Below are 16,699 nucleotides of genomic sequence, written 5' to 3'. Positions count from 1 at the left end.
AGATGGATTCATCAAATTATAAAGCAGATTTTTAAAACCTGGAAAAGGAGTTAGTCAAAGGTGAAATAGAGGAATTATTACTTAAGATGGCAAGTATCAGTATCAAAATAGAAAGGAATTCTCCACAGGTCTTCTGCATAAAGTTGAAGAGATATCTGAGTGACCCATTTAAACATTTTCAAGACTAGGAGGCATATGGTCTAACCTGAGGATACACATACTAAATAATTTCCCTTCATATCAAATAAAGTCACATGATCCAGATGTTACTTCTCGCCACATGAAAAGTCAGTTTTTTGTTGTTGTTACTGTTGTAACAGAAAAATCATTAAAGAATCCCAAAGCGCTATAACGAACATGGCAAACTGTTAAATATAACAATGATTTAATTCAGCAACAAAGCTTTATCATTTGAAAACATTCATTCTCCCCACTAAGTAGTTTGTTTCAAAATTGAGGAACTCGATTTCTTTGTAGTTGAAATGATCCACGATTTCTTCATAAAACTAACAAGGGTTTTATAAGCAATGACAAAAAAAAAGAAAGATTAACACTGCTGTAAACGGCAATTAACTTAAAAAATGGAAGCCACGCTGTTTTGTGTTTATATTCCAGTTGTCACACAATTCTTTATATTCTCCCAACCATTAAAGACAAACTACCAATTTTCATCTACCAATACCATCAACAGCAGCAGTTTTGCTTATGAAGCATTATCCTAGGTCTTTGGCTTGGTTCTTTGCAAACACAATTTTAAGTATAAACCACAAACCACAAACAAGCATTGCACTACAAAAAGTCTCTTCTTACTCTGTCATTCCCACCTGCATGTTAGAGTGCTTTTCTCCCACTGTTGATTTCATAACCAGACAATATACTTTATAGAGGATCTATTAAAAGAAATATAGTGCATGTTAAAATATGGGTTATTTATAAGACTTATTTAAAATATACTTCCTCTTGTTATCCAAAACTTTGGAAGTACATATTTATGACGACAGAGCACTGAGCCAGGAGACATAGATCATAACAACCCATTTTAAGGACAGCATCTTGGAAGCCTAGAGGCTTTCCTCTATTTTCAATTTGTCAAGATTCCAGTCAATTAAAGTCTTGGGTTGAATCCAGTGTTAGATTTTCTTAAAGGGCAATAAGAAATCTGTCCAGAAATTTTTTTTCACTTGAGGCTCTATTTTTAAGGAGTCATTTCTTCACAAATTTACCCAGTTTGCATTATAGAAATAGTCAACCCTGGTAAAATTGTTTTCTCATTTATATTTGAAAAAGTCCCCTTGATTTAGAGCTGAGATGGTTTGTCTATGCACATCCTTGAAAGGTTGAAACTGAATTATAGATGGCCACCTGGCCAAGCCTATCTGCCCATTCCCCAGCCTCACCCTACTGTCAGCTTTAAGAGTGTCTATACTGAGCATAGGTGAAAATAAACAATTATCTAGAAGCCAAAAGTAATATTGGTGAAAGAACTAGACAAAATAAACTCCATATTATCTAAAAATAACTTGCCAAAGTCAATCAGGGTGAAATCAATAATTGTTAATGGAAATAAAGCAGAATCTTGGCAATATTTGTCATAAGAGTTAAGAAGAGCATAGCAAATAGCAAAAGAGCACTGTTTGACATTTGTGTTTTAAAAAAAAACCCTTCCTAAGACTATGTCTTTTTTTGCATGTTGTAAAAAATAGGAAACACCATAAACCTTTCATTAAAATCTAGTCATCACAGAATTGTTAGCAGCATTCTTACTGTGATATTTTTATTCAAAGTGTACTTGATTCAGAGTTGAAAGTAGACATGGATGGAGGGCCCTGGATGTAGAATTGGGCAATAGCAACATGAAAGGACAAGAATATGCAATTTAGGGCGTGAGAAATAGCACAGTGGATAAGGTACTTGCCTTGCATGCATCCAACCTTGGTTTGTTCCCTGGCACCATCTGAGTGCCATGAGAAGCAATCCCTGAGCTTGGAGCCAGGGGTAAGCCCTGAACAGTGCAGGTATGGGCCAAATGTATCCTCCCAGAAGAATGTACACTTTAAAGGATAACAGGTTCCTTTTTGGGGGGTACATGGGATAGGTGACACCCAGCAGTCTAATGCTCAACTCAGTGGTGCAGAAATTGGGCCCAGCATTGCTCAGAGGTCACCAGGTTTCCATCTGCCAATGCGAGGAGTCCACAGGGGCCACACCTACTGGGGGGCAGGAGTAGGATGGGGATGTGGTGCTGGGGACTGAACACAGGGCCTTGCACATGCCTGGCATGTGTTCAGCCCCTTGAACCATAACTCCTGCTCTCATAAGGCACATTCGTAAACCTCTGAACATGAACTTGGGAGCTATGGGTCCTTCTGTTGTGTTCTCATGGTCCCTTCAGGGAAAACTGTAGCTAAAGCCCCAGGATTTCATGATTATAAGGGATGAGGAAGACTACAATTTCATTTAAAGGTGGACTGAGGTGCAGAGAGGCAAATGGACAGATTACATAACTAAGTAAGCCTAGATCAAATTTTTGCTGTTTTTGGTCCTATGCTTCCTCTTGGATGGAGAATGAGATATGGACAGTCATCAGTATCACAGGAAAGTGAGAAAACTCCAAGCAGAGACTTTGTATCATGTTAGATAATTCTTACAGAGAAGCTATTAAATGTGAGCGATCCTATTCAAGGGTTCGTTTGTTTGGTTTTCTTTTCTTTTTTGATAAGTGGCTGGAGCGATAGCACAGCGGGTAGGGCGTTCGCCTTACAAGCGGCCAACATGGCCGACCCGAGTTCGATTCCTCCGCCCCTCTCGGAGAGCCCGGCAAGCTACCGAGAGTATTCGATATGCCAGACACAGTAACAACAAAGTCTCCAATGGAGACGTTACTGGGCCCGCTCGAGCAAATCGACGATCAACGGGAGGGCCTTTTGATAAGTGCATCATTCTACCATCCACTAGTGTTTACCTAAAGAAAAATATACTACAGAACCAATTTCTATCTTTCCATTTACTTTTTTTTATTTTAATGAATCATGGTGAGATACATTTACAGATTTACAGATTTTCATGATTGCATTTCAGTCAAACAATGTTCAAGTACCCATTCCTCCACCCATGCCCATTCTTTCATTTACTTTTTTGAAAACAAAAACTGAAAGAAATACCAGGACAACTCGCTGTTTCTCAGGAAGTACATCAAAAGTTTCACAAAATTATAAGACTTCCGTAAACATTTTTCCTTTAACAGGATTTAAATCTAACCAGATTTTCAAATTTCATTTTGCTACATAAACTATATAAAATAGGTCAAAAAAGGAGAGGAATCAACTTATAGGTAATACTGCTATAAAATATCTGATATATTTTAGGCATAATAAATATTTGCTGATACATAAGTTAATTATAGTCAAATATCAACCTAGAACATTTCTTATAAATAAGTCAAACAACTGTTATGAGCTACCCTCCCTCCTTCATCTGAGTTTTCTAAGTTTATAGTCTATTCTGGTTATGTCCTCACTCAGCAGCTATTAAATATTATTGACTTGCTATAACTTAAAACTCTATGAGCTTTTCTTGAACGTTAAATAATGTTAAATATATCTTAAGTTATAAAGTGTCATGTAGACTAGAGAAGGAATAACTTGAACAAAATTTAAAATAATGCCTTTAAAAAAATAGAACTCTACTTTTCATACCATACTTTCAGCCTTGACTTTGAAGATGGAGCATATTAACAAGGGATCTTACTGAAAATCAATCATTGCGGGGAAAGGCAGACATTCAGTTACTGTGCAGTACTGCTCACTGACACGAATGTACAAGTAATAATCAAGGGCATCTCAGGGTCCAGGACTGTCAGCCTTTTCTAATGCTCTCTTAGCAGCTGGATAATCACCGTCAACAGGATGGCTGTCCACTGTCAGAGGGGCTGCCTGCTGGTCATAACAAAGGAGGACACTGGTTCCTTTAGTGACATCCCATGAGGATAGGTTAAACGCCCTCCAATAAATGAAGACTTTACACTCTGACAGAGTCACAGACAGGCCTTAGTCAAGCACACACTTACACCAGAAATGGACCGACTTGGGAGCCATCTGTCTATCTGATCTGCACCACTTTGGTCAGTCTCCTTATGTGACAGACACAGGGGGCGGGGGTGGGGGGGGGAGGGGGGCAAACACAGATCATTTACTTGACACATTCCAAATCAAATTGGTATTCATAAACTTGAAAAGTTAGATGCAGGCACCGAAGAAGTACTGCCTTACTCTGTTGCACAATTTAAGCCCAGAATGGAGCTGGAAGAATTGCTTCTTCAGGAAAGCCCTCCTTATCATTTTTGTATCCTCAAATGGTTGCTGTCATCTAAGACAGTCATGTATAGTCAGGCGGTTTTCGTCTCTCCATCTCCTCCCTTTCCCATTCCCAGGGACTGGGTTTCCCAGAAGAAGCAGAAATGATTATGGTTGGAGAATATCTGGCTGTATTCAGGGCTTTGTGGGAAGTAAAAAAGGCTGAGGCTAATCTGCCTAGTCTGTGCTAAATAATTCCTAGCTATTAGTTATGTCCAATCGAGGCAGCTGCTAATCCAGCAGATCCCTTACCTTCTTGGTGGGGAAAATAGACATTTTGTATACTTAAACATTACGCCCATTTCTTAGCAGTGGAAACACAAGCAATCATGGCATGATTATTTTTTTCATGAATGAACAAAAGGAAATCCAATGGTGAAGGAGATAACCTTGCAGTTAACTCCAGCCAGCAAATTTTAATGCTAGCTTACTGTGGGTACACTCAGAATCCAAGTGAATAAAAGAGAATGAAAGATTATGTAGAATTTATATACATGCTTGTGAACTTATTACTTCATAGGTGACACAGGGACACAGTGCTTCCTTAGCTGAGGGAGGAAATCGGTTTGAGCTTTGGGTATATAGGGAATATCTGCCACAGTCGTTTAAGCAGAATCTTGCAATCAGAAAAATCAAGAAACAAGGTGTTTTAATTTCTACTACAAAACTTTTTTGGTGCCATGTGAAAACTGCTTTTCAGTGGTGAGTCTTGTGAATACTTTATTCTAGTCCACCTTGAGCATCTTGTTGGCTGCTTGTGTCTCTCTCTCTCTCTCTCAAAACTGTTGACTACCAGTCTCTAACCTCTATCACTACAGTCAAGTTACCTATGTGGGTAATTTGATGGCACACTCTAAAACTTAGTAAGGTTTTTTGAAGGATATCTGTCAAAGGTTTTGACAATAGTACAATTTAATTATGTATTTTTTTCTCATGAAATAGTTATAAGCTCAGTGAGGAAATGCAAGCTCAAAGATTTCTCATAGATTTCCACAGATTTATATACTAAATACTGTGCAGATTATATACTAAATATTTCCAGATCCCGGATTAAAATAATCCTATTTGTCCAGGGTCAAACAATTAGTGCAACCATACTTTTACCTCAAATCAAAGGCTTTGGGTTCCCCCTCTCAATGCCAGATGTATTCTTTGGCATGACTAGGCTATGACAAGGATAATCGCTTACTATCTTACTAAAAATGAATTAATTTCATCTCCTTCCCGAACAGAATCAAGTGATCCACATAACGAAATTTAAACCAGAAGGGAGAGAAAACAAACTGAACTTGATGGCAGGAAGAACAGCAATGTACTGCTCCATAGTAGTCTCTATCCTTTGCTTTTGAACATAGAAAAATACAAAACCAACAAATATTTAAGGACCAGAGAGATAGAACATGGATTAAGATGTCTGCCTTGCAATGGAGTAGCCCCTGACCATCACTAGGTGTGACCCAACCTCCCTTTAATTGCTTCTCTGCCCGCTCCCCCCCAAAAAAAATCCATTCAAACAAATCTCAACTTTATTTTAAAAACAAGAACCTGAAATGATAGTAGAGTGAGTAGGGTGCCTGCCTTGCAAGCGGCCAATCTGGGTTTGATCCCCAGGATCCTATGCGATGTCCTGAGCACTGCCAGGAGTGATCCCTAAGTGCAGAACCAGGAGTAAATCCTGAGCATTGCTGTGTGACCCAAAAATTAAAAAATAAAAACAAATGTACCAGAGATAGGCATCCTCTAAAATTACCTTAATTACCATCACATAACATTTCAGGGGTGAAATGTAACAGACCCAAATAATACCAGCCATATCCTCATACTGCTGAATCACTGTATCACTGTCATCCCGTGGTTTGTCAATTTACTCAAGCAGGCACCAATAATATGTCTATTCATCCCAGCCTTGAGATTTTAGCAACCTCTCCTTACTCGTCTTTCCCAACGATTGGAGGCTCTTTCAGGGTCAGGGGAATGAGACCTGTTATAGTTACTGGTTTTGGCATATCAAATACACTATGAGGAGCTTGCCAGGTTCTCTCTGTGTGGGCAGGATACTCTCGGTAGCTTGCCGGGCTCTCCTATATATTTCACTCTACGATTTGTTGCCTACTGTCTGAACCCCATCAAACCTGCCCCACTCTGGGGCGCCCTGAGTGAAAACAGGTTGGGACTCCATGCCATGGAAAAATGGGCAGGAAGTGTCTTATAATGTGTCATGTGACCGCTTAGTGGCCATGCGGTCCGGAAAGTGGCCTGTTGGTGGTTGGGTAGTGGAGGTCGGCTGCGAGAGGTGGGTCCTTGGGGCGGGGAGGGCTCTCACCCGCCCCCCTCTGAGGCACCCTAAGTGAAAACAACCTGGCGCGGAGTCCGGTGGCATGGTTATGGGGGCCTCATTTTATACTCCCGTCTGGGAGAAGCAGTCCTGATTTCTGGAGGGTGGTCGATGAGATTATCTGGTGCTGGCAGAGTGTGGCTTATGAGTGTGACCCCTGGGTCACCAGAGACTGGGGGAAGCAGGCAGAGTATCTATGCTCCCATCCCATTGAGTCCAGAGTCCAAGGTAACAAAGTTCCGGATTATCTGGGTTCCGTGGGACTTCATACCTGTGTGAGGCTCAGCCTGAGCATCCGGAAAGCGGCCTGCAGCATGCAGCGGTTGGGTAATGAAGGTTGGCTTCCGGGGCTGGATCCTTTGGGCATGGAGGGCTCTCGTCTGCCCCGCTTCTGGGGCACCCTGAGTGAAAACAGCTTGGGGCTCCATGCCATACTGCTGTAGGCATGATTTTTTGTGTTTGTGTTTTTGTTTGGGTGTCACACCAGTAGTGCTCAGGGTTATTCCTGTCTTGGCACCCCTGGAGGGCTTGGGGAACCTTATGCAATGTTGGGAATCATACCTGGGTCAGTTATGTGCAAGGCAAGTGCCCTACCCACTGCACTGTTCCTCTGGTGACAAGCATTTCTTATATGATCATTTTCTTCCCTCATTGCTGTATCACAAATCTTGCTATGCAAAATGTGGTCCACCAATAAGGAGCATGGTCATCAGCTGTAACTTGTCAGAAAGACAGAATCTCAGGGACAGAGTAGTAGTAAAGGGATTAGGGCATTTGCCTTGCATGCAACAGATCCTTGTTCAACCCTCAACACCACATAAGTATGCTTAAATACCACCAGGAGTGATGTTTGACCATAGAGCCAGGAATAGATTTTGAAGACTGTTGGGTATGACTCCAAACACTTTTTTTCCATATTAACTTCACCCCATGACAACAAGTGCACAGGCTCAGGTCCCAGGAGATCTGAACGCACATTAAAGTTCAGAAATTCCTGTTCCAATGGCTATTAACAATAGCGACTGCACAGGAAGTGAGAATATAGCTCTTCTTATGTCTGATCATCTGACAGGGTCAGTGGGAGCATACAAAGAAGTTGGTTTCAATACTCTCTCAGAACTCATATACTGTGTCAAATTGCTTATGCAATAGTTTTCTTAAATGGAAATGAAACTATTACAATGATATGGTACTGAATTAATTTCACCCGCTTTTGATCAACTTTAAGCCCTAAATGGCTTTCTTATGGGTCTAATTAGACATGTTTAAGTTAAGATTTCCAATAATAATATAGGGCAGAGAGAGAAAATAATATCGAGGTAATACTTCCTTGCCAGTAAAGGACAACTGAAGATGAAGTTATGTCCTAATATAAGTTGGGGCCATGGGAAAGAATCTTCCTTGATACTGTTGCCCTAGCTCTGTTCCTTCAAGCAAAGTTGTACCCCTGCATCTATGCAGCTTTCTGGGAACCAGAAAGGTCTTTAGAACAGAACTTCACCTTTGATCTTTATTGGAGCATCAATAGGACTTATATGACCCCTCTAGCAGCTGGTCAACCTTGTGGAATGGGTCCATGATAGTTGTTCTGCTCAGTGATGCTTGCAGGACTCTAAGAAGAGCAATATTTCTAGCCAGGTTAATTTGTAAATCCTCTATGAAATTAATGAGCATGAAATTGCACATTTTCTGCCTCTGGCATTCTTATTGCTCATGTGTCTGAATCACAAATGACAAATCTTATGCTTCTTCCTAGCACTGTTTAAAGCAAGGACAGATGAGCAAAAATCATGGCAGTCACAGATCAAAAACAGCAACATTTTTAGAAAGATGATACACTGAGCCATATAGTTCATGTTCATTAACATGTAGGTCCCAATTTAAAACTTTAACATCTTCAATTATGTAGAGCTTTTATATTTTCTTATACGATGGGCTATATATACATGCTTTACATTTTTTATTTAATCACCAAATTCTGCCAGCTGACATCCTTAGAATCTCAAAACTATGATATAGACCAAGTTCAATAAATTCTTAACATTCTAAAAAATATAATGTAAAATATAATTACTTAAGTTTAGTTAAATATTGGCTACTTAGAACCACATTTGTTAATTCTTATTTTTTAAAATATATCATTATTTTTTCAGGAAAAAAAATCATGCACTGGCTAGAGAAGTAGTACAGGTTTAAGTCCTGGTCATAGCTAGGGACAGTGGGAGGGGAAGGGAGGAGATGATGCACTTGCCTTGCATGTGGCTGCATCAGCTGTGACCCTATTTTAATCCCCAGCACCTATATGGTACCCTGAACACCACCAGAGGTTGCATCTAAGCAGAGCACCAGGAGCAGTCCCTGAGCACTAATTTTGGCTTTTGGGTGTGACCCAAAAAGTAAAGATTAATATATATATATAATACCATATATAAACACTGTAAATATATAAATAATATATACATATATATGGAGAGAAAAAGGAGAGAGAGAAAGAGAGAGAGAAGTGAGACACTAGTTGAAATTTTTGGGAAGGTCACAAGTATCAATGAAAAATATATAATATAAAAATCTAGGGCGTTTGCCTTGCACGCAGCCAACATGGCCGACCCGAGTTCTATTCCTCCACCCCTCTCGGAGAGCCCAGCAAGCTACCGAGAGTATCTCGCCCGCACGGCAGAGCCTGGCAAAGCTCCCCGTGACGTATTCGATATGCCAGACACAGTAACAACAAAGTCTCCAATGGAGACGTTACTGGGCCCGCCCGAGCAAATTGACGAACAACGGGAGGGCCTTTATCTTTACCTTATAAAAATCTAGAGCTGTGTGGTAGGATAAATGTTGAATAAGACAATTGAGAAATCAAGATTATGCCACCTTTTTTTTTCCCTCAATGGAAATAACTATGAAGTTAAGAAGTTACTTTAATACACATTGTTCACAAATTAGCATGTAGTCAATTGGGAACATTATAAACAGTATCTAGACCTTGAAATTCCTCTTAAAATGTTTTAATATGTTATCATTGAAAAAACTAAGTCAGTTTAAAATAGGATCATTTAAATAATTATATTTTTGATTACTATTGTCACTTTTGGGGGGGCCTCTTATCTGGTACCTCTTTGCATTTCTAATCAAAACTACAGAGAAAAAGAGCCTTTACAAGAGTTTTTGCAAGGTTTTCCAAAAATTCTCTTTTTACCTGATATTATTTGAAAGAGTTTTATATTTAAAAAATTTCAGAATGAGGTCAAGATTGATAGGGAAAATCAGAGGAAGCAAGATGCAATCAGAATGACTTTATTTTAAGAGGTTTAAACCTTATGCCACTGCATGAATGAATAGTAGATGTCATTATAAATGATTCACATGTATTTGTAGGGTGAAACATTCCTGTCTTGGTTTGATGATCAGCCTTTAAAGACCTTACATTTTGCCCTCATAATCAGTGACATGATGAAATTTTTTGACTTAAGCAACTTTCACACCTGATTCAGCAGCCCAGCATCTTTCCTTCTCTTTCTTCTTATTCCCACCCCTTGCTCCATTAATCAAGAATGGTATAAATGGAAACAAATTACTGGTATACAATTAGCTTATAGAAACAAATGGCAAGATGAACAGTATGACTGACAGATTTCTCAATTAAACTAATAAAAGAATTATTATCATTTGTTAAGATTCAGTTTCCAATATGCAATTAAAGCATTAGTATCTAGGCTTCTGGATCAATCAAAAGGGAAAAAATGAACAGCTTTTATTTCAACATTGAGTAACGTTTAGGAATTGGAGCACATGCTTTGTATGGAGAAGTCTTGGGTTTGATCCTTAGCACACATAGTCCCTCAAGTACTGCTGGGAGAAATCCCTGAGAACATTGAGCACTGCAGGTGTAGCTCAAATCCTGCATCTCTCAGTGCTTGCCCTACAAGTTTATATTTAGAGTACAAAATAGATGGGAGGAAAAGTAAACCTGACTATTCCTGATTGTAGAGAAGGATGTAACTTACATCCTTGAAGAAAAATTAAAATCTTAGATGCACCATATAAGATTTTTAAAGGCTTCTTTCATTATGTATCAATACCACTGGTTTTCTCTCTAAGTGATCTAAGCAACATTGTAAACTGTAGCTCATACTTATCGGGTACTCAATGTCAGCGTTAGTCCTTTATATATAATCTCATGTCAGCAAGATCCAAGATTGCAAGCAAAATTAAAAGATGAATTCATTTGTAGAAGATATGTTGGTTTTAAGGAATTTTCCACTGTTCACCCCCAATAGTGGTTTCCATAATGAATTATGAATGGGATCAACTTAAATGCTCATTGACACTTGACTGGATAATGAAGCTATGGAATATGTACTCAACTGAATACTACTTTACCATTAAAAAAGATGAGATCATGCCATTTGGGACAAAATGGATAGAACTTGAGATGATTATCTTAACTGAAATAAGCAAGGGAATGAAAGATAATGGCTTTACTTACAAATAGATTATGAATAACTAAGTGAATGACCATCCAAAACCCAACAAAACTCTTAAACTCAATCAAAACCACTGGGGTTACTGAAGGAAAAGATGAACGATGGGATGGGAAGAATGGGAAGAGGGGTCACTTCAATAATAAGATGATATTAGAATTTTGATGGTGAGTGCAGTGAATCATATATACATAAATAGCCTAAGAGTTATATCCCTGAAAGTCTACTGTATTTTAAAAAGATGATGAACTGACAAGAATTAAAAATGTAAATAAATAAATAGAAATACTAGTAAATTGAAGTATCAGAAAAGGGAGGGAATGCAACTCTAGTACTGTGCTTAGAATTACTCTCACATATTCAAAACAATATAAATGCAGAGCTACAATGAAATGACTTGAAATATTATGAAGATATACAGCTTTATAGAAAGAAACCAATTTTCCTAGATGTACTCAGAAAATAATACACAGAAAGCTTTAGCTGATATGTCTTTATTAAATTTGCTCTTCACCACCATGAAATAATTTGCTAAAATGTTATTCACATGTTTTTTTTAAAGAACTGTGTATATGTGCGCATGTGCATATATACATTTTGTGCATATGTGTACGTCTGTGTATTTTAAGAGAAGCAGTACAAGGCGATTTTATATCATGATAAAGGAACTTGAGGTTATATCTGTAGTGCTTCAGGAATTTCAGCTTAAAAAAGAAAATATGTCTCCCAGTTTTCAGATCTCACTTCTTTGTCTTGAATTCTTGGTTTAATTTATGATACAAGATTCAAGGCAGTTTTTGGCACATAAACAAATCACTTGTAAGAATACCTTTAGCCAAGAGGCCACAAGTATTTTAGGTGATAAAATCTGGCTGAATTTATTTCTCTAACTCCTACTCTATGCCAACCATTCTCTACTGATAGAACATTTATGGACTGATTCCTACAAGTGGTTTATCATCCTAAAATGAATAAATAGTGGGATACTCTCTTTTCTCCCTTAGTATTTCAGACAACATGTTCATAGCCTGCTGCTTACAATATTTCAAATCTTTCATTAGTGTTCATACAGCTAGAAGGGAAAAATAAATCTTGGACCAGACGACATCAAGCAGTGCAAAGAAGAAAATGGTGTTATGACTTGTGTGGTTGGCAAACATCACTAAATCTGTCTTTCCTCTCCCTCTGACTTTCAAGTCATCTCTACAAAGAGCCAGACTCTAAAACAGAGATGCTGCAATTTTCTTTCTTAGAACCAAGAAATGGCTCTAAGGAGCAGAGACTTGCAGAGAGGAATGGATTCCAAGAGACTTAATATCTTCAAAAGATATGTTGTGACTCAGGTGACTCACACTCTGAGATATCCTTTTCTGGTGGGTGAAAGAAGATTTGGTTTGTGGGCCATACATGGCACTACTTGGGGGCTATATCTATGTTCTATGTTCAGAAAAATCCTTGATGATTTTCAGGGAATCATATGTGGTGTTGAGGAAGGAATCAGGGTCTGCCACATGTAATGCAAGTCTCTTACCCCTTGTCTGACTGTCTCTTCTGACTTTGGCTTATCTCAGGACTTATTCTGAAATAATTTTTTTTAAATTAGTTAGTCATTTTGAAAATTCCCAGTTTTGAACCCAATTTCTAGATGTCAGTCAGTGTGATTACACATCAATTTAGAACCAACACCTTTTTGCTCCAAGGTTGGAAGTGATGAGAAGAAAATTTGAATGACATGGGAATAACATATTTGATATATATGCCTAGAGATGTCACATATTTTGCTTTATTAATTCATTGCTAGGTCAAGCAATAGCAGATGACTGCTTATCAAAGAGATGACATGTGTTTTAATGCATGATTAAAGCAGGATTTATCATGGCTGTCAGACAGAATCTAGGGAGTCTGAGTTTTGTTATTTAAAGCCCTACTTTGGATACTCTCTGGTTTTACAGTGAATGCACTCATTAGGCAAGACAATTGCTTATAAAGCTGTCATATCAGAAATAAATTTTCATGTAGAAGACAATAATGCCATTTCAAATACACTATAATTTTAGTGTATAAGGCAAAGCTTATAGTTCATACTGCTCGACCACTTACTGACAGGCTGTGGACCCTGGACAAGACATTTACTCTTCCTTAACCTCAGTATACTCACCTATGAAATAAAAACAGAACCTATCTCATCTGATTTCTGCAGTGAAGACAGAAGGGTGTAAATAATTACCAGGACTATTCTGAGTGCAAAAGGTCATAGTTCCACTCCTTTATCTGGGGGAGGGAAATCTGAGTAATAGATGAAAACCAGCAGGAATCACATAGTAACCAATAACGTGTTTCCACAATAGAGAGAAATAAAAGTGGCATAGAGAATGTGACTTGGCAGAGGTTTTTGAATCAGCCATAAAGAGAAAAAGAATTCTTCCCTTTGGGCTGTGATAAGTTCTGTGGCACCATTCATCTAAAACCAGCCGCTGGGCTGAGAAGAGATCAGACATGTAAAAATTAGAGCCAAATGCCCACCTAAACAAAAATGTTATGCTCTTAATTTGCATCAACTCACACCTAGAATGGTTTTTGCCTCAGGATATTACTCTCCTGAGTTCAAAATATGCATACACTTGTTCAGCCAGGATGTTAGGAATTACCAGACTTCTATCAAAGACAAATGCTTTGTTACTTTAACAATTGCTTTCATGTAAATTTTTCCTCTGTTGAGAATAACCGGCCTATTCCAACTGCATATAAACTGGTACCCACCCTAGAAGAAAGCAACTAACCAGAACTGACTGCATTAGCTAGTTTTTCTGCTCCGGCTAGCCCTCAGTACTTATGAGAGTCAATCTTTCCTCAAGCAGTGGGACATTCTAGTTAATGATAGGACTCACCATATTACCTTGTAATCATCAACTAGCTTATCTCTTTGGAATAAAATCCTTTGAGTGGGAATGTACTGTTATAATAAAACATAATATTATTCCCATTTTTACAATGAAAAATCTATGAAATTTCAGAAAAATGAATCTTGGGGAAATTCAAATTCTGTCTAAGGTTAAGTACCTAAAAAATGGCAGAAGCATGGCCAGCTCCATGTGACACCAAAGACACCTGTTTCCCCTTACTGTTACCCTGTTTCAATGAAGAGAGTTTGCACAAGCAAAAATCTGAAGCAGAAAGCGGTGAGAAGTCTATTACTTGACCATTACAAACCAGGCTGACTGCTGCTCAACTTGCCTTTTAACTTTTTATCCTAATAAAGAAAGATACCTGACACTTCTTTTTTCAAAAATACCGATTACTGCATTTTTTAAAGTTGGTGAAATTTATTGATATTATGTAGTCTATATGACTCAATTTGTCAGTGGCAAAATAAAAAATTAAAACCAAAGAAAATAGATTTAATAACTCTGAAATTACCAAATTATCTTCATTTGCTTCAGAGACAAGTTGTTCAGACATACAATTTCCTCATGAATTACTTGCTTGTCTAACTCTCCTTGGGTTATGCCTACCTCATCCACTTCACTACTTTTCTCCATAAATCTTGTCTGAACAAAAATTTAGCTTTTATAGTTAATTAGGACAAACAAGGAAAATGCAATTCAACTCTACACAATGTGAATGTTTAATTTTGAAGTGATTTTGTAGCATTATACTCAGTAGAACTCTTTCAATTTTCCAATTAACAAATTACTGGCATTTACAAACATTGAGAATAAAAGAAACCTTTTCTTCCATCAATGCTTGTCAGTTTCATTATGGAACTTTGGATCTGCTTTGGGACACTTCAATCATGAAAGTAATCATGTAAAACTATATTAGATCATATTAGCAATAATACCATAAAGGAGGTTCATTTGTGATAACTGAAACTTTCATTAACTTGTTCTCATCTGCCATGTAATTTGCCTTAAGGTATTTTAAAATCACACTATCAAAGCTATAGAAGGATACTCCTTAAGCATTAACTCTGAACCACAGTGTATTTTGGAACAATTTTTTAAAAATGAAATTCAACTTTGATAGGCAAACCACTGAGTGTTTTTCAATGTAGATATCATTTTTTTAAGCTCAGGGAACTAGAGATAGTACATGTCATAATGCACTTGCCTTATGTTGCTCACGCAGGTTAGATCCCTGATACCATATATGGTTCCCTGAACATCACCACCAGGAATGACTTGTAAGCACTGCTAGGTATGCCGACCTCCTGCCCCACAAACCCCACTAAGACCCTAAAGTTTTTTAGATGAAAATATACTAAAGCCATATGGGAACATAAGAGACATGAAAAATGCAGGCATGTGTATATAGAGACTCATGTCACAGTCACGGTTCATCGATTTCCTCCAGCAGGCCCAGTAACGTCTCCATCATAAGACTTCTTGTTACTGTGTTTGGAATATCGAATACGTCATGGGGAGCTTGCCAGGCTTTGCCATGCAGGTGAGATACTCTCTCTCCGAGAGGGGCGGAGGAATCGAACTTGGGTCGGCCATGTTGGCTGTGTGCAAGGCAAACGCCCTGTTGGCTGTGTGCAAGGCAAATGCCCTACCGCTGTGCTATCACTCCAGCCAGAGACTCATGTATAAATATATATTCATATATATAATTATATACATAATTCAAGGCTATGGTTATGCACGAATATGTACCTATCTATGAGTACTGTCAGGAAAAGGTACTCAAAAGAGCAGTAAACAAAGGAATTCTAAATTTCAAAGACTTCTCCATTGCTATCTTCATGGCAAAATGCAATAGGCAATAATTGGAGACCACCATCTTGATCTCAGTGACTTATTTTGGTAAGGTTTGCTGTAGAAAGACCAGGTACTTAGTGATAATTGCAAGAACCAAGATAATACACAGCTTTTGTAATATTCCAGATATTTCATCTTAGAAATATATATACATATTTTTGCTTTAGTGCATACAATTTATAGACTTTTAATTGTACATTTAGGATCACCAGACTCAAAGAATGTTGATACTTTCAGAAAATCTTATTTTAGAAGCAGCCTACAAATATGAAATGAGGGTTCAGAGCTTATTGAAGATTAGAAAAACTATGTGAGAAATTGGTTTATCTCAGTGGTCTAACATGAATAATTCAAGCACAGCACAGGAGTACAGATATTTCAAAGGTGGACATGGATACCACTTGACAGGTAATGACTACACACCTACATAAGTACACATGTAAGTAGATCTATTGAGGAATTTGAGTACTGATTTTAAGCATAACCACACTCAAATATTTCTCCACTGTATAACTGTAGCCTGTATTGACTTCTGTATTTTGCTTAAGATTAGCTTAACAAAACATTCAATATTTATTGTGATAGAAAAAAGTAAACAACACAAAATGGCTATTCTGGGGACAATAAAGCTCAGAAATTTGCTTCCTTGACAATTAGGGATGTATTGCATGAAATAAGTAAAAGCATTTGTGCATTATCTGAAAAATGTCACCTTTATGTAAACAGAGATCATAAAAGTGAAGTATGCAAGAATTGCTAGTGCCATTC

General features: G+C 37.9%; 1 protein-coding gene across 12 annotated transcripts in view; it reads right to left on the bottom strand.

The window, feature by feature from the left end:
* GRIP1 (glutamate receptor interacting protein 1) overlaps positions 1 to 16,699 on the bottom strand; it is a 798,871-nt gene that overhangs the window by 245,100 nt on the left and 537,072 nt on the right. The window lies entirely within an intron of this gene.

This window comes from Sorex fumeus, unplaced genomic scaffold (genome assembly GCF_029834395.1).
Source record: "Sorex fumeus unplaced genomic scaffold, SorFum_2.1 ptg000081l, whole genome shotgun sequence".
NCBI lineage: Eukaryota > Metazoa > Chordata > Mammalia > Eulipotyphla > Soricidae > Sorex > Sorex fumeus.
This window is presented reverse-complemented; position numbering and strand designations above follow the sequence as displayed.